This window comes from Schistocerca cancellata, chromosome 1 (genome assembly GCF_023864275.1).
Source record: "Schistocerca cancellata isolate TAMUIC-IGC-003103 chromosome 1, iqSchCanc2.1, whole genome shotgun sequence".
Taxonomy (NCBI): domain Eukaryota; kingdom Metazoa; phylum Arthropoda; class Insecta; order Orthoptera; family Acrididae; genus Schistocerca; species Schistocerca cancellata.
The window spans coordinates 1,236,526,020-1,236,547,958 of record NC_064626.1 but is presented as its reverse complement, the minus strand read 5'-3'; the positions used below and the strand labels follow the sequence as shown (position 1 = coordinate 1,236,547,958).

Below are 21,939 nucleotides of genomic sequence, written 5' to 3'. Positions count from 1 at the left end.
TGTACCGATGTACTGTGGAGACCTCACGCCCCACGTGTTGAGCAATTCGGCGGTACGTCCACCCGGCCTCCCGCATGCCCACTATACGCCCTCGCTCAAAGTCCGTCAACTGCACATACAGTTCACGTCCACGCTGTCGCGGCATGCTACCAGTGTTAAAGACTGCGATGGAGCTCCGTATGCCACGGCAAACTGGCTGACACTGACGGCGGCGGTGCACAAATGCTGCAGAGTGAAAAATCTCATTCTGGAAACATCCCCCAGGCTGTGGCTAAGCCATGTCTCCGCAATATCCTTTCTTTCAGGAGTGCTAGTTCTGCATGGTTCGCAGGAAAGCTTCTGTAAAGTTTGGAAGGTAGGTGACGAGGTACTGGCAGAAGTAAAGCTGTGAGTACCGGGCATGAGTCGTGCTTCGGTAGCTCAGTTGGTAGAGCACTTGCCCGCGAAAGGCAAAGGTCCCGAGTTCGAGTCTCGGTCGGCACACAGTTTTAATCTGCCAGGAAGTTTCATATCAGCGCACACTCCGCTGCAGAGTGAAAATCTCATTCTGGAAATTGGTGGGTATGTTGGAAGACACAAATGTTACAATTACGAGGGCTGCTCGAAAAGTAAGGAACAATAGGTCGCGAAATGGAAACCACAGTGAAAATAAAAACTGTTGTATTTGCAGCGGTTAGCTACACCTTCCAGCTACTTCTGTACACAGTCGGCGCTCAGACATCTGTTGTAGCGTTGTACCAACTTTTCAATTCCCTCGTTGTAGAAGACAACCGCCAGTGCTTTTTGACAATTTTGTATATCACGTAATTTCTGTTGTTAATTCGCGCAAGCTCAGTATGACAAAAGCACGTATCATCGAGGTACTCCAGGATCGACGGCAGTGTCTGTGGCAGTTTTTCCACGAGTGGCTCTGCTCTGGTGAGTGTAATGCAACGTCTTTTTGTTCTCTGTTTCCGCTTTGGGAGCCTAAGGTAATCCACTTGACTGATCGTTACAGATTGTGCCCTGTTCCTGTATTTCTTTTTCATGAGCAGCAACATCATATGTTTCTTTTATGGATTTCAAGAAGGTGTATGAAGCAGTCAATCGGCAGTACCTTTTTAGTATGCTCGAAGAACAAAGACTGGACCCGAAGATCCTAACTCTCATGAAACAAACACTTACGAACTCTACGGTATAATTCATAGGTAAGATGTTAGAACCATTTCTGTTCAAAGCCGTAGTTCGGCTGGGCGACAGTCTCTCTCCTGTCCTGTTTAATCTGGTTTTCGAGAAAGTCATCCGAGAGTATAAAAACCAAAACTACTGGAAATGCGTACGAGTTGTGAGACGAAAAACTGACATCTCAAAGTCTCGCCTAGCTTTTGTAGATGATCTGGCAGAGTTATCGGACGACAAGCGGACACCAATAAAACTGATACAGACTGTCAAGGAATGCACTGAAACACTTGACCCCCCCCCCCCCGGGATATGCGACCAACAAACCAAACCACCTGCACAAAACTTCTGCCCAAATGCTGATCACGAAGTATGGACAGATAGTGCCAGTTTCCTACTCCAAGTATTTAGGCGACCTCATGGAACACAAAGATGGAGAGAAAACGGCACAGAAATTTCGGATGAAGAAACGTAGGAGAGCTTTCGGTAAAAATCTACAACAAAAAATGTGTGTCGATGCACAGGAAAATCAGGCACTGTAACACTGTTATCAGGCTTGAAACCTTGCACGTAGCGAAACGCTTACACTCCACAGCAAAGGTGTTCTGCAAGATATCCCAATAGAAGAAGATATCCTAACGAGGATACTCATTCCCACAAGAACAGAAGGTAGAGGCAGGCTAGAACCCCGAAAACAACCGAGAAACTACCGAATCTCGTCACTGACGTAAGAAAAAGAAGGCTGAAATTCTAAGAGCATATCCACAGACTCCCAGCAACAAGACTCGCTCGCAAAATGGCGCCCTGCATAATACAACTCAAAATCATATCTTGGATACAGCAGAATAAACAGAATTTGGAAAAGGTGGACTAAAGGAATGTTAGAATTCCAGTCCCAGGATTGAACCATAATACACACTCCAAAAAAAGATTTGACCCACTTCGGTTCCGAGAGTTCCGGAACCTGAACAGAAAATTGGAATGGAGATCATCATAAAAATCATTTCCGCCCTTTTTATTGCTCATGCAAACCACACATTGCATATTGTACTACCATACAGCAAGAGCTCCAGATGTGGTTGTCCAGACTGCTGTACACATCGGTACCTCTGATACCCAGTAGCACGTCATTGGTGCATGCCTGTATTCGTCGGGGCATACTATCCATAAGTTCATCAAGACACTGTTGGTCCAGATTGTCCCACTCCTCAACGGCGATTCGGCGTAGATACCTCTGAGTTGTTGGTGCGTTACGTCTTTCGTAAACAGCCCTTTTCAATCTATCCCAGGCATGTTCGATAGGTTTCATGGCTGGAGAACATGCTGGCCGCTCTAGTAGAGCGATTTCGTTATCCTGAAGGACGTCATTCACAAGATGTGAACAATGGGTGCGCGAATTGTCAACGGGACTGTTTCTGTGATACAATATCCACAGTAAACGTCTATCTTCAGGAGTTCTGGGAACAGGGTGATGCAATACTTTTTTGTTGTGTGTAGCTGTGCATGATCCAGTAGGATACATTTGTACCTAATAATAATAATAACGAAATTTTGTTATTTTTTTATATTTTAAAATTTGCGAGTTTTGTCATGGAGGTTAGACAGCCATCTGGACGTGTTTTGGAATTTTACGGAGTAACATTATATTTGTATAAAATTTCATAATTAGTTTTAAAGTTAATATATTATTTTTATGAAGTAGAGTTGCTATATTAGTTGGGAATGATTGATGAGTTGTGATTAACTGTATTAAAGCAATTTGTTGCTTTGCATACATTTTATACTCGAATAAACTGCGAACTGTATCTCCTACTGTTATTCCATCACATTCACAATAAGCGTTATCTCGAACGTTTATCTGATGAACATGGCTGAGGAATGATCCGTGATTAAACCTCATGCGATTTACGGAACTTAGAGACCCTTTATTTGCCTTAAAAGTGTGGAAGCTTAGAGAATGTTTGGCTGTATTTGACGACAATATTCTCCTTCAGTGCGTATCAACGACCGATATTCATCGTCCCATCGTCACATTGACACCTTTTTCTTCCATATACTGTAATCTTCAACTGTGATAGCATTAATGAAGGTGTCGTTTTCGGATGTGGTTTTCGTTAAGCATAGACCACATCCTTAAATTTAATGTTATGGTGTCCTTTAATCCAGTAAGTTTTGCCATCCTTCCGAAATTTTCGTTTCCCTTCGCAGCTTTCACTAAGGTCCATTACCAGTGGATCAGTTGTCTTGAGAACGGCTGTCGAGTGCATATCTTGGAGCAATTTTCTACAAGCCATTAAAATCACAATCTTTTTTGTTGTGATGTTCTGGAAGCAATCTAAAGCTGCGAATATAGCTGTGAATTTTACGGGAAAACGACAGCCGCTTCCCTTGCTAGACTACTCTCAACGTGACATTTTCGACCAAAGTCAAAGGTATGCACGAGAAAGCTGTTTCCGATTCCAGGAAAGCTCTATGTCTGCCTGCGAACATACCACATACACAAATTATTTGCATAAAAATAAATACGAATACTAAAATGTCACATGAAAATCTAATTATTCACTGTTACGTAGTCAGCGTCCCATAGCAAGAAACTTTCACTGTTGTACGGAAGGCAGGTCAACACCCCAGGAATACTACATCTACATCTACATCTACATTTATACTCCGCAAGGCACCCAACGGTGTGTGGCGGAGGGCACTTTACGTGCCACTGTCATTATCTCCCTTTCCTGTTCCAGTCGCGTATGGTTCGCGGGAAGAACGACTGTCTGAAAGCCTCTGTGCGTGCTCTAATCTCTCTAATTTTACATTCGTGATCTCCTCGGGAGGTATAAGTAGGGGGAAGCAATATATTCGATACCTCATCCAGAAACGCACCCTCTCGAAACCTGGCGAGCAAGCTACACCGCGATGCAGAGCGCCTCTCTTGTTCTGCACAGCGGCCGGAAAGGGTACGAATAGTCTGACCTATATAATTGCTTCCACACTCACAGGGTATATTATAAACTCCAGGGTATATTATAAACTCCGACCGCTGTGCAGAACACCAACGCCATATTAAAAATAGAGAGCTGGAGAAATCGGCAATTGCGGAGCACAGCCTCGCGAACAAACACAAAATATTGTTCGATGAAACTAAAATTCTGTCCCATGCCTCCACGTACTGGGATTCTGTTATTAAAGAGTCTGTTGAAATAAGAATGAGCCAAAAGAACTTTAACCGCGATAGCGGATACCATCTGAGCTGTGCGTGGAAACGAGCGCTTGATGCAGAGAAGCAGCAGAGATGTTCCTTCCAAGGTTTACGTTCAAACGGAAGCGGTGGCGCCACCGGCGCACACAGTGACACCGTCTGAGACAGCAGCACGTAATCGCCGACCAATCAGAAGCCGACCAATCAGAAGCCGTCTTCGGGCTATATAGAGGCTACCACAGCAGCAGTGGAGACTGTCAGCTCCTGACGATGACGATGGAGATAATCGTCGGAAGCTCGAGATTTTATCTAGAACTGACGCGGCAAGAATACCGAGAATATTTTATACATAAACTCCTGGAAATTGAAATAACAACACCGTGAATTCATTGTCTCAGGAAGGGGAAACTTTATTGACACATTCCTGGGGTCAGATACATCACATGATCACACTGACAGAACCACAGGCACATAGACACAGGCAACAGAGCATGCACAATGTCGGCACTAGTACAGTGAATATCCACCTTTCGCAGCAATGCAGGCTGCTATTCTCCCATGGAGACGATCGTAGAGATGCTGGATGTAGTCCTGTGGAACGGCTTGCCATGCCATTTCCACCTGGCGCCTCAGTTGGACCAGCGTTCGTGCTGGACGTGCAGACCGCGTGAGACGACGCTTCATCCAGTCCCAAACATGCTCAATGGGGGACAGATCCGGAGATCTTGCTGGCCAGGGTAGTTGACTTACAACTTCTAGAGAACGTTGGGGGGCACGGGATACATGCGGACGTGCATTGTCCTGTTGGAACAGCAAGTTCCCATGCCGGTCTAGGAATGGTAGAACGATGGGTTCGATGACGGTTTGGATGTACCGTGCACTATTCAGTGTCCCCTCGACGATCACCAGTGGTGTACATGCAGTGTAGGAGATCGCTCCCCACACCATGATGCGGGGTGTTGGCCCTGTGTGCCTCGGTCGTATGCAGTCCTGATTGTGGCGCTCACCTGCACGGCGCCAAACACGCATACGACCATCATTGGCACCAAGGCAGAAGCGACTCTCATCGCTGAAGACGACACGTCTCCATTCGTCCCTCCATTCACGCCTGTCGCGACACCACTGGAGGCGGGCTGCACGATGTTGGGGCGTGAGCGGAAGACGGCCTAACGGTGTGCGGGACCGTAGCCCAGCTTCATGGAGACGGTTGCGAATGGTCCTCGCCGATACCCCAGGAGCAACAGTGTCCCTAATTTGCTGGGAAGTGGCGGTGCGGTCCCCTACGGCACTGCGAAGGATCCTACGGTCTTGGAGTGCATCCGTGCGTCGCTGCGGTCCGGTCCCAGGTCGACGGGCACGTGCACCTTCCGCCGACCACTGGCGACAACATCGATGTACTGTGGAGACCTCACGCCCCACGTGTTGAGCAATTCGGCGGTACGTCCACCCGGCCTCCCGCATGCCCACTATACGCCCTCGCTCAAAGTCCGTCAGCTGCACATACGGTTCACGTCCACGCTGTCGCGGCATGCTACCAGTGTTAAAGACTGCGATGGAGCTCCGTATGCGACGGCAAACTGGCTGACACTGACGGCGGCGGTGCACAAATGCTGCGCAGCTAGCGCCATTCGACGGCCAACACCGCGGTTCCTGGTGTGTCCGCTGTGCCGTGCGTGTGATCATTGCTTGTACAGCCCTCTCGCAGTGTCCGGAGCAAGTATGGTGGGTCTGACACACCGGTGTCAATGTGTTCTTTTTTCCATTTCCAGGAGTGTAAGAGCCGCCGCGAGAAACTTCGTTCTCATAAGCTATTTTTCTGATTCACACTAGTTTCATTCTGGAAGGCCGAACACGACGGGGATGATTGAGGTTGTACGGTACGACGCGCAAACGGACGGATACTAAAAAACGTTATCGGCCACACTACTCCTTCTTCATTACGTCTTTATGCACTTTTCACTGAATCCACTTCCATATCTCATTACCTCACAATAATAGTGCTTTCAGCCACACTTGAACTTTCATGACAATGCCTTTCTCATGCAGAGCTATCCAAAACACAACGTAGCAGCTCCGTCTCCCGTGCTCGACTCTGCAAAAGCAGCCACTCGCAAAGATACTCCGCAACCAGGCCAGCGATCGTTAGCATAAAGACACCTTTTCTAGCCAGCAGTAACGATACGGGACAGGAATGGCCGGTCCGTTCACGAGCGAACTGATGAAGAGCAAGTAGAGATGCACCTGTGGCAACCCGCTAATGATTGTGACTTTGACTTAGAGCATGCGGTACCCATTCGCCGAATTACTGAACTTACCCTACTGTATGGAAATGTCGCACGATGGTGGAATGATCACAGTTCATCATATTTGTCAGTTCTTGAGTGCAATGACATGGATCATTGTGGATTAACGCTTTAAATTATCTTGATCAAGCCCCAAAGGTATCCCTGAACAGGGAGAGGCCCTTATATCAAAAAGATCCTAGTTAACACGAGAGAACCTTTTTCTTGCCGTGCTGTGTACAATGACAATATTCTCATGCACGGTGGAAATGTTTCTGGCTATCTAAGCTGCTATCACCTCTCTTCTGAACTCAAACAGTAGAATATATTGGTAACGTTTCGATTTCTTCACTTGGGACTCCATTTTCTAGTGCCCACAGCTCCACTAACTATATCAAAATGATAATATTGACAAATAGCAGCCGGCCGGAGTGGCCGAGCGGTTCTAGGCGCTACAGTCTGCAGCCGCGCGACCGCTACGGTCGCAGGTTCGAATCCTGCCTCGGGCATGGATGTATGTGTTGTCCTTAGGTTAGTTACGTTTAAGAAGTTCTAAGTTCTAGGGGACTGATGACCTCATCAGTTAAGTCCCATAGTGCTCAGAGCCATTTGAATCATTTTTGTTTTGACAAATAGCAACAATGAACCTAAAATAAAAAATGACAATCGATAAATAGTCCCACAGCGTCCAGAATACCAACATCGCAAACAAAAACAGTATGAACTTATGCACCGGTCTAATGCATGCGACTTATATTAAAACAAATCAGGAAGAAACGAATCTCATTCTTTGGACATCTGATGAGAACTCCCGAAAACAGAATTAGTAAAAAAATAATACAAAAATTGTGGAATAGCAAGAGCGACATTAATGGATCACAGAAATTAAGGAAGATATAAAAGAACTCCAAATTACAGTAGAGGACCTAAAAAACAAGACAGAGAAAACCAGAATACTGCAAGACCCGCAAACCAGATTACAAATGAAAATCAATAAAAGGAGTACAGGAAGAGTGGTCAGATGAAGAAAGAAAGAAAATATCTGAAAGAATGAAGAAATATTGGGCAGACAGAACAGTAAAACACCTTTCATATAAGAATAGACTCTAATAATTATATTACCTAAATACCATATTAAGTTATTGTTGAGCCAAATTGTATCCCTGTGTAACAACTTGTTTACAACTTTGTATTTTTGACTAGAGTGGTCCAATGAATGCCATAAAGTAAATAATAATAAAACAGATACGAATACTAAATGACAAATCTTTAACATATTGCAACTAGGCGTTGTCAAGACCACGCCCAGTTTTCGAGCCGCTCACGTGTGGTCCTTATTTCTGGCCGGCGTAGCTCTGTCTACGTTCGCCTTAATGGTTTTAATTTTGACTGACATAATCTTATGATTATGCGTCTTCATTGTTTTAATTTTTAATCTGTGACATGGCCAGTGTTTGGCTCTCAGAATAATTTAATTTTTTGTTCTGAAGAAGATTCCATTACTGGAATCGAAACCTAGGTAAACGAGTAAAATTACCTTGCAAATGAAGGCTGAAAAAACTGTTTATTTTCAATACTAAATGAGCACATAAAATTTACTTGTACACTGTTACTACTGAGGTAGCATCATATAGCAGGAAACGTTCACAGTTGTGCAGACGTCAGGTCAATATCCCAAGGATACTGCAGCGGGGAAGTACTGTAGAATCTGCGAAATATGATCGCTAACAGTAGAAACGGACATTCCACAGGTTCTTTGTGTGTCAACCTCGATAAAGTTACGTAATTTAGTATCTGAGCTTAAGGCGACGCCTCATTGTTGTCGCAGCTCCATAGATGACTACTGTTTTCGCCTACATCCATTTGCATTTCGCGTGAAAGTTGAGAACACCGACACAAGGTGTCAGGGAAATCGCTGATTCCACTGTGGGATACCAAGAATATGACATCTATATCTACATCTACATACACACTCCGCAATCCACCATACGGATACCAATGGACGAATGTGTGTGTACTGGAAGCCTGCTGCTTATGCTCAAGCTTAGCCGAGGCGGTGTATTGTATCTTCTGCGTGGTTCTCTTTGAGCTGTTGCTTGGGCAGATCGAATCTGGCCACTGTCACGGTGCAGAACGACAGTACCGATCAAAGGCAAAGGAACACCGTGGAGTTCGAGGAACGAGTTCAACAATTTCATGGGACAGGGTCGATAATAAGAGAGATATCGAATAAAGTCGAGAGTATTTTCGTAACGTTTAACTCACTGTCAAGTCTTTTATGCGCGATAACATTGTGAGTGTCAGGAGTTTAAGTAACCCCGATTATTAAGGACAGTCAGAGTTGATCTCGATTCAGTTTAAATACCCAACCATAAATGCATAGCTGAGTTAAGGTGATGAGTCTATTTTACATACTGCTACCTTACATCTACATCTACATCTACATACATACACCGCAATCCACCATACGGTGCGTGGCGGAGGGTACCTCGTACCACAACTAGCATCTTCTCTCCCTGTTCCACTCCCAAACAGAACGAGGGAAAAAAATGGTTCAAATAGCTCTGAGCACTAAGGGACTTAACAGCTGTGGTCATCAGTCCCCTAGAACTTAGAACTACTTAAACCTAACTAACCTCACACACATCCATGTCCGTGGCAGGATTCGAACCTGCGACCGTAGCAGTCGCGAACGAGGGAAAAATGACTGCCTATATGACGAGCCCTAATCTCTCTTATCTTATCTTTGTGGTCTTTCCGCGGAATGTAAATTGGCTGCAGTAAAATGGTACTGCAGTCAGGCTCAAATGCTGGTTCTCTAAATTTCCTCAGTGGCGATTCACGAAAAGAACGCCTCCTTTCCTCTAGAGACTCCCACCCGAGTTACTGAAGCATTTCCGTAACACTCGCGTGATGATCAAACCTACTAGTAACAAATCTGATAGGGATCGCAAACGCTCGAGCAGTACTGAAGAATAGGTCGTATTAGTGTTTTATAAGCGGTCTCCTTTACAGATGAACCACATCTTCCCAAAATTCTACCAATGAACCGAAGACGACTATACGCCTTCCCCACAACTGCCATTACATGCTTGTCCCACCTCATATCGCTCTGCAATGTTACGCCCACATACTTAACCGACGTGTGTCAAGCGCTACACTTCTAATGGAGTATTCAAACATTACAGGATTGTTTATCCTATTCATGTGCATTAATTTGCATTTATCTATATTTAGAGTTAGCTGCCATTCTTTACACCAATCACAAATCCTGTCCAGGTCATCTTGTATCCTCCTACAGTCACTCAACGACGACACCTTCCCGTACACCACAGCACCATTAGAAAACAGCCGCACATTGCTATCCACCTTATCCAAAAGATCATTTGTGTAGATAGAAAACAACAGCGGACCTACCACACTTCCCTGGGGCAATCAAATGGTTCAAATGGCTCTGAGCACTATGGGACTTAACATCTGAGGTCATCAGTCCCCTAGAACTTAGAACTACTTAAACCTAGCTAACCTAAGGACACCACACACGTCCATGCCCGAGGCAGGATTCGAACCTGCGACCGTAGCAGTCGAGCGGTTCCGGACTGAAGTGCCTAGAACCGCTCGGCCACAACAGCCCGCTCGTGGGGCACTCCAGATGATACCCTCACCTCTGATGCACAGCCGAATCTGTGCACTAGTGAGAAAGACAAAATGAAAGGATATTCTAATCCAAATTACGACAGCCAGCACGGGACGGTATTGTCACTCAAAAGATTATGTTTGCAAATTATTGTGAACATTTATTCGACCACATTGGCAGTAGCCGTTCTTTTGGATGACGTAGCCTTTAGCAAGGCACACCGACTCTGCAGTTATGTCATAATATGATTGATATGCATTAACTGCGGAAGGGTGCTTTCCAGCTCGCGACAGCTGCCAGTGGCGCAACTGGCGTATGCAAAAGCGGCCCCACAAATTAAGCGTGTGAAGTAGCCGCGGGCATACGCGGCGTAGTTTAGACCGCTCAAACGGCCGCCGGCGCAGCCTGTCTATCCTCCCACGCAACCGCGCACGCACGCACGCAATGCAGCTGGCACGCGTGTCGGCATCCGAGGCCCCCCCCCCCCCACACAATGCGTGCGCGCAAACACACGAGAGGGGAAACTGGCGGACGCGGCCCGTACGAATGCCAATTAAACCAACGACCTCTGCCGACAATGGCGAACGGCTGTTGGCAGCTGAAATACCTGCCGCAGGGGTCGCAATGGACGGTGCTGTGGAGATTGTAGAGGGGGTGAGTGGGAGTGGCAGAGGGGCGGGGGGATGAGGAAGGGGCGGGGGATAGGATGTGGAGGGTCAGCGGCGGAACACAGAGAGCGCTGTTCCGAGACGCCCTGTGTGGCCGTTTGAGCGCGCTCGGATCCTTGACAGAATGGCGCCAGCGCGCGGCCCTCTTTGTGCTGGCGCTGTTTCACCGTGATTGCGTGGCCGGCGCTCCTAATGCACTGGCGCCACAATCCAATCACGGGCGCCCGGCGCTCGGCGCTCCCCGTTTGTAGCCGCCGCCAGCGCCGCTGCAATACGCCAGTAATCAGCTGCATTAGTCCGTAATTGGGCCGAGACGGGATCCGGGAATAAAACGGACGCTCCGGCGCCGGATACCTGCCGCCGCGCGTCACTGCCCGACAGCACTGGACAGAGTACGCGGCGAGCGGGTGTCTCTTTGGCAACTTGATTAGTCCCACGATTTATGAGAGGGCGCTATGCACTATCGAGTGCGTCCGGCAATCCGATTTCGTGGAAGGCTTTCCCGAACTTTGTCAATCTCCAGGCGCCAACAGAACATCGAACATGACATCTGGACAGTTACGAGTCGCAGGAAGTTATTGTACGACGGCAGTTCAATAAGTAATGCAACACTTTTTTTTCTGAAACAGGGGTTGTTTTATTCAGCATTGAAATACACCAGGTTATTCCCCAATCTTTTAGCTACACAATACTATTTTTCAACGTAATCTCCATTCAATGCTACGGCCTTACGCCACCCTGAAATGAGGGCCTGTATGCCTGCACGGTACCATTCCACTGGTCGATGTCGGAGCCAACGTCGTACTGCATCAATAACTTCTTCATCATCCGCGTAGTGCCTCCCACGGATTGCGTCCTTCATTGGGCCAAACATATGGAAATCCGACGGTGCGAGATCGGGGCTGTAGGGTGCATGAGGAAGAACAGTCCACTGAAGTTTTGTGAGCTCCTCTCGGGTGCGAAGACTTGTGTGAGGTCTTGCGTTGTCATGAAGAAGAAGAAGTTCGTTCAGATTTTTGTGCCTACGAACACGCTGAAGTCGTTCCTTCAATTTCTGAAGAGTAGCACAATACACTTCAGAGTTGATCGTTTGACCATGGGGAAGGACATCGAACAGAATAACCCCTTCAGCGTCCCAGAAGACTGTAACCGTGACTTTACCGGCTGAGGGTATGGCTTTAAACTTTTTCTTGGTAGGGGAGTGGGTGTGGCGCCACTCCATTGATAGCCGTTTTGTTTCAGGTTCGAAGTGATGAACCCATGTTTCGTCGCCTGTAACAATCTTTGACAAGAAATTGTCACCCTCAGCCACATGACGAGCAAGCAATTCCGCACAGATGGTTCTCCTTTGCTCTTTATGGTGTTCCGTTAGACAACGAGGGAACCAGCGGGAATAAACCTTTGAATATCCCAACTGGTGAACAATTGTGACAGCACTACCAACAGAGATGTCAAGTTGAGCACTGAGTTGTTTGATGGTGATCCGTCGATCATCTCGAACGAGTGTGTTCGCACGCTCCGCCATTGCAGGAGTCACAGCTGTGCACGGCCGGCCCGCACGCGGGAGATCAGACAGTCTTGCTTGACCTTGCGGCTATGATGACACACGCTTTGCCCAACGACTCACCGTGCTTTTGTCCACTGCCAGATCACCGTAGACATTCTGCAAGCGCCTATGAATATCTGAGATGCCCTGGTTTTCCGCCAAAAGAAACTCGATCACTGCCCGTTGTTTGCAACGCACATCCGTTACAGACGCCATTTTAACAGCTCCGTACAGCGCTGCCACCTGTCGGAAGTCAATGAAACTATACGAGACGAAGCGGAAATGTTTGAAAATATTCCACAAGAAATTTCCGGTTTTTTCAACCAAAATTGGCCGAGAAAAGAAAATGTGTTGCATTACTTATTGAACTGCCCTCGTACTACGTACTTGACTGTGTGTGCTGCAGTTTCAGCAACTGGAAGGGTTAGGATGAAGTGGCTGTCGCTTTCATTTAAGACAACATCCGTTTATTACAATACTGAAAGCCAACAAACATTTCCTTAGGATAATTTTAAAATTTAAAATTTCCCACTAAGAATTTCTGTACTGGAATTTTAAAACCTCAACATTCCCAGCAAGTTTATTGTAATGATTTCTCACACAATAACAACAATAGTAATCATGATCGTAAGACCAATAACGAATTTTAAAATACTTCAGGTAATTTCTGACAGAATAATATCAAGAAACCAGAGTTTCAAAATGATTCATTACAAATAATTTCTCATACAGTTGTAACAAGCCAGAATTTCAAACACTTACTTCCAACCAAAAAAAAAAGCTCTGATATAAATTTATGACAGGTTTGAAAGCTAGTACACAGGACAAAAGATTTTGAGACCGAACCCTTTTTACAATTTCGTTGTCATCTTCAGTCCTGAGACTGGTTTGATGCAGCTCTCCACGCCACTCTATCCTGTGCAATCTTCTTCATCTCCCAGTACCTACTGCAACCTACATCCTTCTGAATCTGCTTAGTGTATTCATCTCTTGGTCTCCCTCTACGATTTTTACCCTCCATGCTGCCCTCCAATATTAAATTGGTGATCCCTTGATGCCTCAGAACATGTCCTACCAACCGATCCCTTCTTCTACTCAAGTTTTGCCACAGGTTCCTCTGCTCCCCAATTCTATTCAGTATCTCGTAATTAGTAACGTGATCTACCCATTTAATGTTCAGAATTCTTCTGTAGCAGCACATTTCGAATACTTCTATTCCCTTCTTGTCTAAACAAGTTATCGTCCAAGCTACACTTCCATACATGGCTAAACTCCATACAAATACTTTCAGAAAAGACTTGCGCGGTCTAACGCGCTGCTTCCCGAGCGGGATGGCATGTCAGCTCCGGCACGAATCCGCCCGGCGTGTGCCGGCCAGCCTGTGGATGTTTCTAAGTCGGTTTTCCATCTGCCTCGGCGAATGCGGGCTGGTTTCCCTTATTCCACTTCAGTTACATTATGACGGCGATTGCTGTGCAAACACTGTCTCCACGTATGCGTACACCATAATTACTCTACCACACAAACATTTGGGATTACACTCGTCTAGTATGAGACAGTTCCTTGGGGGTCTACTGGAGGCCGAACCGCACAATAACACTGGGTTCAGTGTGGGGCGGTGGTGGGGTGGGTGGACTGCTGTGACCTGTTGTGGGGTTGTGAACCACTGAGGGCAAAGGCGGGACGTAGCCTCTCCGTCCTTTCTAGGTCCCCAGTTCAATACACAATACAATACTGACACTTAAATCTATATTCGATGCTACCAAATTCCTCTTTTCCAGAAACGCTTTCCTTGCCATAGCCAGTCTACATTTTATGCCCTCCCTACTTCAGACAGTCATCAGTTACTTTGCTTCCCATTTACTACGTTAAGTGTCTCAGTTAATAATCTAATTTCCTCAGCATCGTCTACATTCAATTATCTTCTTTTTGCTTTTATTGATGTTTATCTTATATCCTTCTTTCCATTCCATTCAGCTGCCCTTCCAGGTGCTTTTCTGTCTCTGACTGAATTACAATGTCATCGGCAAATCTCGAAGTTTTTATTTCTTCTCCATTGATTTTAATTCGTACTCCAAATCTTGCTTTCTTTTTCCTTTAATGCTTGCTCAGTATACAGATTGAATAACATCGGGGAGAGGCTACAAGCTTGTCTCACTCCCTTCTCAGCGACTGCTTCCTTTCGTGTCCCACCACTTCTATAACTGCCATCTGGTTTCTGTACTAGTTGTAAATAGCCTTTCGTTCCCTATATTTTACCCCTGCCACCTTTAGAATTTGAAAGAGGGTATTCCAGTCAACATTGTCAAAAGCTTTCTCTAAGTCTACAAATGCTAGAAACGTAGGTTTGCCTTTTCTTAATCTTTTTTCTAAGATAAGTCGTAGGGTCAGTATTGCATGACGTGTTCCAACATTTCTACGGAATCCAAACTGATCTTCCCCGAGGTCGGCTTCTACCAGTTTTTCCATTCGTCTGTATAGAATTCGCGTTAGTATTTTGCAGCTGTGACTTATTAAACTGATAGCTCGGTAATTTTCACATCTGTCGACACCTGCTTTCTTTGGAATTGGAATTATTATATTCTTCTTGAAGTCTGAGGGAATTTCGCCTGTCTCATACATCTTGCTCACCAGATGGTAGAGTTTTGTCAGGACTGGCTCTCCCAAGGCCGTCAGTAGTTCTAATGGAATGTTGTCTACTCTCGGGGCCTTGTTTCGACTCAGGTCTTTCAGTGCTCTGTCAAACTCTTCACGCAGTATCATACCTCCATTTCATCTTCATCTACATCCTCTTCCATTCCCACAATATTGTCCTCAAGTACATCGCTCTTGTATAGACCCTCTATATACTCCTTCCATCTTTCTGCTTTCTCTTCTTTGCTTAGGACTGGTTTTCCATCTGAGCTCTTGACATTCATACAGGTGGCTCTCTTTTCTCCAAAGGTCTCTTTAATTTTCCTGTATGCATTACTGTCCTACTCCTAGTAATACATGCTTCTACATCCTTACATTTGTCCTCTAGCGATCCCTGCTTAGCCATTTCGCACTTCCTGTCGATCTCATTTTTGAGACGTTTGTGTTGCCTGCTTCATTTACTGCAATTTTATATTTTCTTCTTTCATCAATTAAATTGAATATTTCTTCTGCTACCCATGGATTTCTACTAGCCCTCGTCTTTTTACCTACTTGATCCGCTGCTGCCTTCACTATTTCGTCTTTGAAATCTACCCATTCTTCTACTACTGTATCTCTTTCCCCTGTTCTTGTCAATCGTGCCCGAATGCTCTCTCTGAAACTCTCTACAGCTTATGGTTCTTTCAGTTTATCCAGGTCCCATCTCCTTAAAATTCCTACCTTTTGCAGTTTCTTCAATTTAATTCATAACCGAGAAATTGTGGTCCACATCTGCCTCTGGAAGTGTCTTACAATTAAAAACTTGGCTCCTAAACTCTGTCTTATTAATATTACCAATACATAATCTATCTGAAATCTTTCAATATCTCCAGGACTCTTCCACGTATACATCATATCTTTTTGCTAATCAAATAGCAAAACTCGTCTACTACTTTTAAGTGTCTCGTTCCTTAATGTAATTCCCTCAAGCTCACATGATTTTATTAGATTACATTCCATTAACCCTGTTTTGCTTTTGTTGATGTTCATCTTATATTCCTCTTTCAAGACACTGTCCGTTCTGTTCCACTGCTCTTCCAAGTCCTTTGCTATCTCTGAAAGAATAACAATGTCTCCGGCAAATCTTAAAATTTTTATTTCTTCTTCCTGAACTTTAATTCTTTCTCCAAATTTTTCTTTGGCTTCTTTTACTGATTGTTCAGTGTACAGACTGAATAACATCGGGCGTAGGCTAGAGTCCTGCCTCACTCCCTTCTCAAGCACTGCTTCCCTTTCATACCACTCGATTCTTATAAAGGCCGTCTGGTTCCCGTACAAGTTGTAAATAGCCTTTCGCTTCCTGTATTTTACCGCTGTTACCTTCAGGATTTGAAAGAGAGTATTCCAGTCAACGTTGTCAAGACCTCTAAGTATGTTTCAAAAGAAAAGTTTTAAGTGAACAGGACATAGCCGTTTACTCCGTTTAAGAATAATGTACCCGAATAAATATTATGCAAGTCATACAGGTAACACTATCTGTCTAATTTTCCGAATGAGAAAAAGTTACGGATCAGCACCATTCACTGTTATGAAAATTTGTTCTTCCACCGTAACTTCCAGCATCTACAACCCAGTCAACATTTCACGCTTCATGACCGAGAAACTGCCGTAACCAGTCAGTAGCCGTCCAGATACATCAGCCACGTCGTTTAGCGGCTCCCAACGAATTTAAAATTCATTAACAAGCTTTCTTGACCATGGGCATCTACTAGTACGCCAATGACAAGTTTGATGGTGACCGCCAGTGTCCCCGATACCGACCAAGTAGACAAGCTGCATCGGTGTTGCGAACGGCGTGCTGAGGGAGAGCGATGCGACGTTAACCGACACCCCCGGGATAACAAGGCCGTCCAGCAGTGTTAGTGACGTCACACTAAGCGGCCCATAGCCGACGCAGCAGTCCACGGACACCTCCGTACAGACGCGCCTGATGCTAACGATCTTCTGTCCGTCATACAGAAAGGAGCGAACTATAATTCGAACCAAAGACCAAATTATATATATTCTTGTAAGCAGCATAAAGGTTCATAACGAAATACCGATTACATATACGGGCAGGAATAGGTTTAATCGATTGAGAAACTTTGCCACTATTTTATAATTGTCAGAACACTATTTAGCTTTAAAACTCGCATACATGTGGTGACAAATGCCAACTGACAGCAGGACTTAACATTTCCAAGCTATTACACTTAAAGTAAATTATCTTAAACACTGTCATACATAGAAAAACCCTCACAACTTTCGTTTACAATAAGGTAACAAGAGTTCGCTTTATCTCATAAAACACATGACTATTGTGAATTTACTCATATGTTCATGGTGACAGCTCTTTTCAAGAATTTTTACAAGCGTATCCTCAGTAATAAAGAATGGAAACAAAAGATAGATATCAAATATTCTCCTTTTAACATAGACATCACTGAACACAAGATTCTGTCTTGCACTGTGATACTAAGGGACTGCTCTTTCCTTTTAGAAAAGCCTGACAATTTGAAGTTCACTCTGCTATTGAAGATACACTTCTTGAAACAATATTAAAAATGTTATGAAAGGTAAGGAAATGAAAAACAACCTAGTGCATTACATGTAAGAATGTGAGCAAAAGGCTGAGGCTCTCTTTACTTACCATTTTCAATCTCTCTACAGCTTATTTCCTTTTCCACGTAGAAATCACCAACTGAAAGTCTCATTATTGCTGCCTGTTACTAACAAAGTGCGTTTCTATTTAGAAAACCTGACAATTTGATGTTCATTCTGGTACTGAAGATAAACACTTTTCAGAGGAGTTCTAGAACCTATTCCTGCCCGTATATGTAATCGGTATTTCGTTATGAAGCTTTATGCTGTTTACAAGAATATATATAATTTGGTCTTTGGTTCGAATTATAGTTCGCTCCTTTCTGAATGACGGACAGAAGATCGTTAGCATCAGGCGCGTCTGTACGGAGGTGTCCGTGGGTTGCTGCGTCGGCTATGGGCCGCTTAGTGTGACGTCACTAACACTGCTGGACGGCCTTGTTATCCCGGGGGTGTCGCGTTAACCCTTCCAAGACTTCCAAGTTGCAGACTCCATGAAAGTTGTTCTTTGCTGATTGACAGGTGCCTCAAGGCACCCCGGCATCCATTTGCAAGACTGAAATTTCTGATTGAGCATGCTGCTGGTTCCAACAAGTCTTATCTTGCGGCATCCATTGCATTTGATGTTCGTGTTGACATAATATGACACGCTTGCCAAGTTGAAAAACATATATCTAACTTACAGCTTAAAGTGCGTTTATCGCCGAGTGTTACCAAAGTAAACAATGATATTCGCAGGTTTAAATTCATCGAAAACTCGTCACTACTAATTCAATACTTGTAATTTTATGCATATTTCGGACGTTGAACTCATTCTAGAAAAGAACATGCAAAAGTTAACTCAAAATTCTTACTGAAAAGAGTTTTTCAGTCCTTCGCTAGTGCACTAGTTTTTTTATGCAGAAAAATTAAATACTGACGCTAATAAAACATATTTATTTTGGCTGAAAACATTTTGGAGAAAGATCTCTTGTACTTATCTTGTAGGCATTACATATACGAAATCAACCTCAAAGCGTTTTGAGGAAAAGATGCACTGTAGGAACACAGTTCGGACTACACCAAACTTTAAAACGTCTCATTACGCTTGGTCTGCAATTGTTGTTAGTAAATTGTGAACTAGAATTCAGCACAGAAAGATTAAGGAATGTATGGGTCAAGTCACTGAGTCTATTTGAAAGAAATTTCGGGCATTTCAGTGTAGAATTGTATTAATTTATTTCGCACATTTATAATTTCGTCTTCGTAGCCATTCTCAAGAGCAATTACAAATCTCAAAAAATTTCCGACCTGCTAAACGGCATACCATTGTCGAAATAGCATTTATGCCATCTTACAAACCAGTCTTCACGAAAGAAGATGAAGTAAATATTCCAGAATTCGAAACCAGAACAGCTGTTAACAAGAGTGACATAAAAGTAGATATCTTAGGTGTTGCGAAACAGCTCAAATCACTTAAGAAAGACAAGTTCTCCGGTCCAAAAGGTATACCAATCATGTTCCTTTCAGAGTATGCAGACACAATAGCGCCTTTCTTAGCAATCATATACAACCGCTCACTTGACGAAAGGTCTATTCCTAAAGACTGGAAAGTAGCAGAGGTCACACGAATATTCAAGAAAAGAAATAGGAGTAACCCATTGAATTACAGACCCATATCACTGACCTCAGTTTGCAGCAGGATTTTGGAGCATATACTGTACTCGAACATCATAAATCACCTTGAAGAAAATGACTTATTGATACACAACCAACATGGATTCAGAAAATATCATTCTTGTGCAACACAGCTAGCTCTATATGCCCATGAAGTAATGAGTGATGTCGACAAGGGATCTCAGACCGATTCCATATTCCTAGATTTCCAGAATGCTTTTGATACCGTTCCTCACAAGTGATTATTAATCAAATTGTGTGCATATGGAGTAACGTTTCAGTTCTGTGACTGGATTCCTGATTTCCTCTCAGAGAGGTCAGAGTTCGTAGTGATAGACGGTAAATCATCGAGTAGAACAGAAGTGATATCTGGCGTTCCGCAAGGTAGTGTCATAGGCCCTCTGCTGTTCCTCATTTACATAAATGATCTACGTGATAATCTGAGCAGCCCCCTTAGATTGTTTGCAGATGATGCTGTAATTAACCGTCTAGTAAAATCATCAGACGATCAATTCCAATTACAAAATGATCTAGAGAGAATTTCTGTATGGTGCGAAAAGTGGCAGTTGGCACTAAACAAAGAAAAGTACGAGGTCATCCACATGGGTACTAACAGAAATTCGATAAATTTAGGCCATACGATAAATCGTACAAATCTAAGGGCTGCTAATTCGAATAAATACCTAGGAATTACAATTACGAGCAACTTAAATTGGAAAGACCGCATAGATAATATTGTGGGGAAGGCGAAACAAAGACTGCGCTTTGTTGGCAGAACACTTAGAAGATGCGACAAAAGCACTAAAGAGACAGCCTACATTACACTTGTCCGTCCTCTGATGGAATACTGTTGCGCGGTATGGGATCCTTACCAGGTAGGATTGACGGAAGACATCGAAAAAGTGCAAAAAAGGGCAGCTCGTTTCGTGTTATCGCGCAATGGGGGTGAGAGTGTCACTGATATGATAAACGAATTGGGGTGTCAGTCACTGAAACAAAGGCGGTTTTCTTTGCGGAGGATCTATTTACGAAATTTCAATCACCAACTTTCTCTTCCGAATGCGAAAATATTTTGTTGACACCCACCTACGTAGGGTGACATGACCACAATAATAAAATAAGAGAAATCAGAGCTCGAACGGAAAGATTTAGGTGGTCCTTTTTCCCACCCGCCATTCGAGAGTAAAATGGTAGAGAAGTAGTATGAAAATGGTCCGATCAACTCTTTGCCATGCACTTAAGTGTGAATTGCAAACTAACCATGTAGATGTATATGTGCGTTGGTCGCCGAGTGTTACCAATGTAAACAATGTTATTCGCAGGTTTAAATTCATCGAAAACTCGACACCCATTACTAATTCAATACTTGTAATTTTATGCATTTGTCGGTCGTTGAACTTATTATAGGAACGAACAGACAAAAGTTAACTAAAAATTCTTGCTGAAAGGAGTTTTTCAGTCCTTCGTTAATGCACTAGTTTTTGATGCAGAAACATTAAATACTGACACTATTAAAATGTATTTATTTTGACTGAAAACATTTTGGAGAAAAATCCCTTGTACTTATCTAGCAGACATTACATATACGAAATCAACCTCAAAGCGCTTCAGTACACATGATCTGGAATTGTTGTCAGTACACTGTATACTAGAATTCAGCACAGAAGGATTAAGGAACATATGGGTCAAGTCGCTGAGTCTATTCGAAAGAAATTTCAGGCTTTTCAGTGTAGGATTGTATTCATTTATTTTGCATATTTATAATTTCGGCTTTGTAGTCATTCTCAAGTGCAAATTCAAATCTCAAAAACAGTTAGACCTGATAAACGGCATACCATCGTTGAAATAACATCTATGCGTTCTTACAAACCAGTAGTTGTATTAAAGGGTATTAACACGTATCAAAGACGCATAATATGGCTAAAATTGTTTTGCGACAAACAAACATTGAAGAACCGCTGTGTCCTGCATTCATTATGTCCTTAAATACACTTGAGTACGCCTATAGAACCGAAGTCAGAATTGTGCGAAATAAATGAATGCAAATCTAGAGTCAAAAAGTTCTGCGTTACTGTGGTTCCCCATGAAGGAAACAAACTAACCACCGATTCTTGATACCTCGAGTTTGTCCCACGTACTTCGCAAGAACAGCAGCCCAAAGTGATTTATCCTAAATTTTCAGTATTAACTGAGATGTCTCCCGTTGAAGCACAATTTAGTGCTCCAAGAGTATCTACCAAGAAAGGTGTATGGCGAAAGAATGTTATTGCTTGAATTTGTGTATGTTGTATGACGAATTTCAATTGTTGCATATTGTCAAGCATACAGTATAACATGTGATATCTGTATTTCTCTTATATGGAGAATGAGCATAGAACATTAACGAATGATAAATATGTAGTTGTGAAATATGAGTTGTAATAACCTACCGAACTCTGGCGATAAATTTAAATCATCGTACGGACTTATAATCCATTAACATCCATTCCCCGAATACACTCTCAGCTTGTAGTATTAAAATACTATTGAGGGCCCAGTAGCTG

The 21,939-nt window shown here is 43.8% G+C and overlaps 1 non-coding gene across 1 annotated transcript; it reads left to right on the top strand.

Moving 5' to 3' along the window:
- Window positions 1-407: 407 nt before the first annotated feature.
- On the top strand, window positions 408-483 carry Trnas-cga (transfer RNA serine (anticodon CGA)). Its single transcript has one exon. It is a non-coding gene; the product is annotated as a tRNA-Ser (tRNA).
- The last annotated feature ends 21,456 nt before the right edge of the window (window positions 484-21,939 follow it).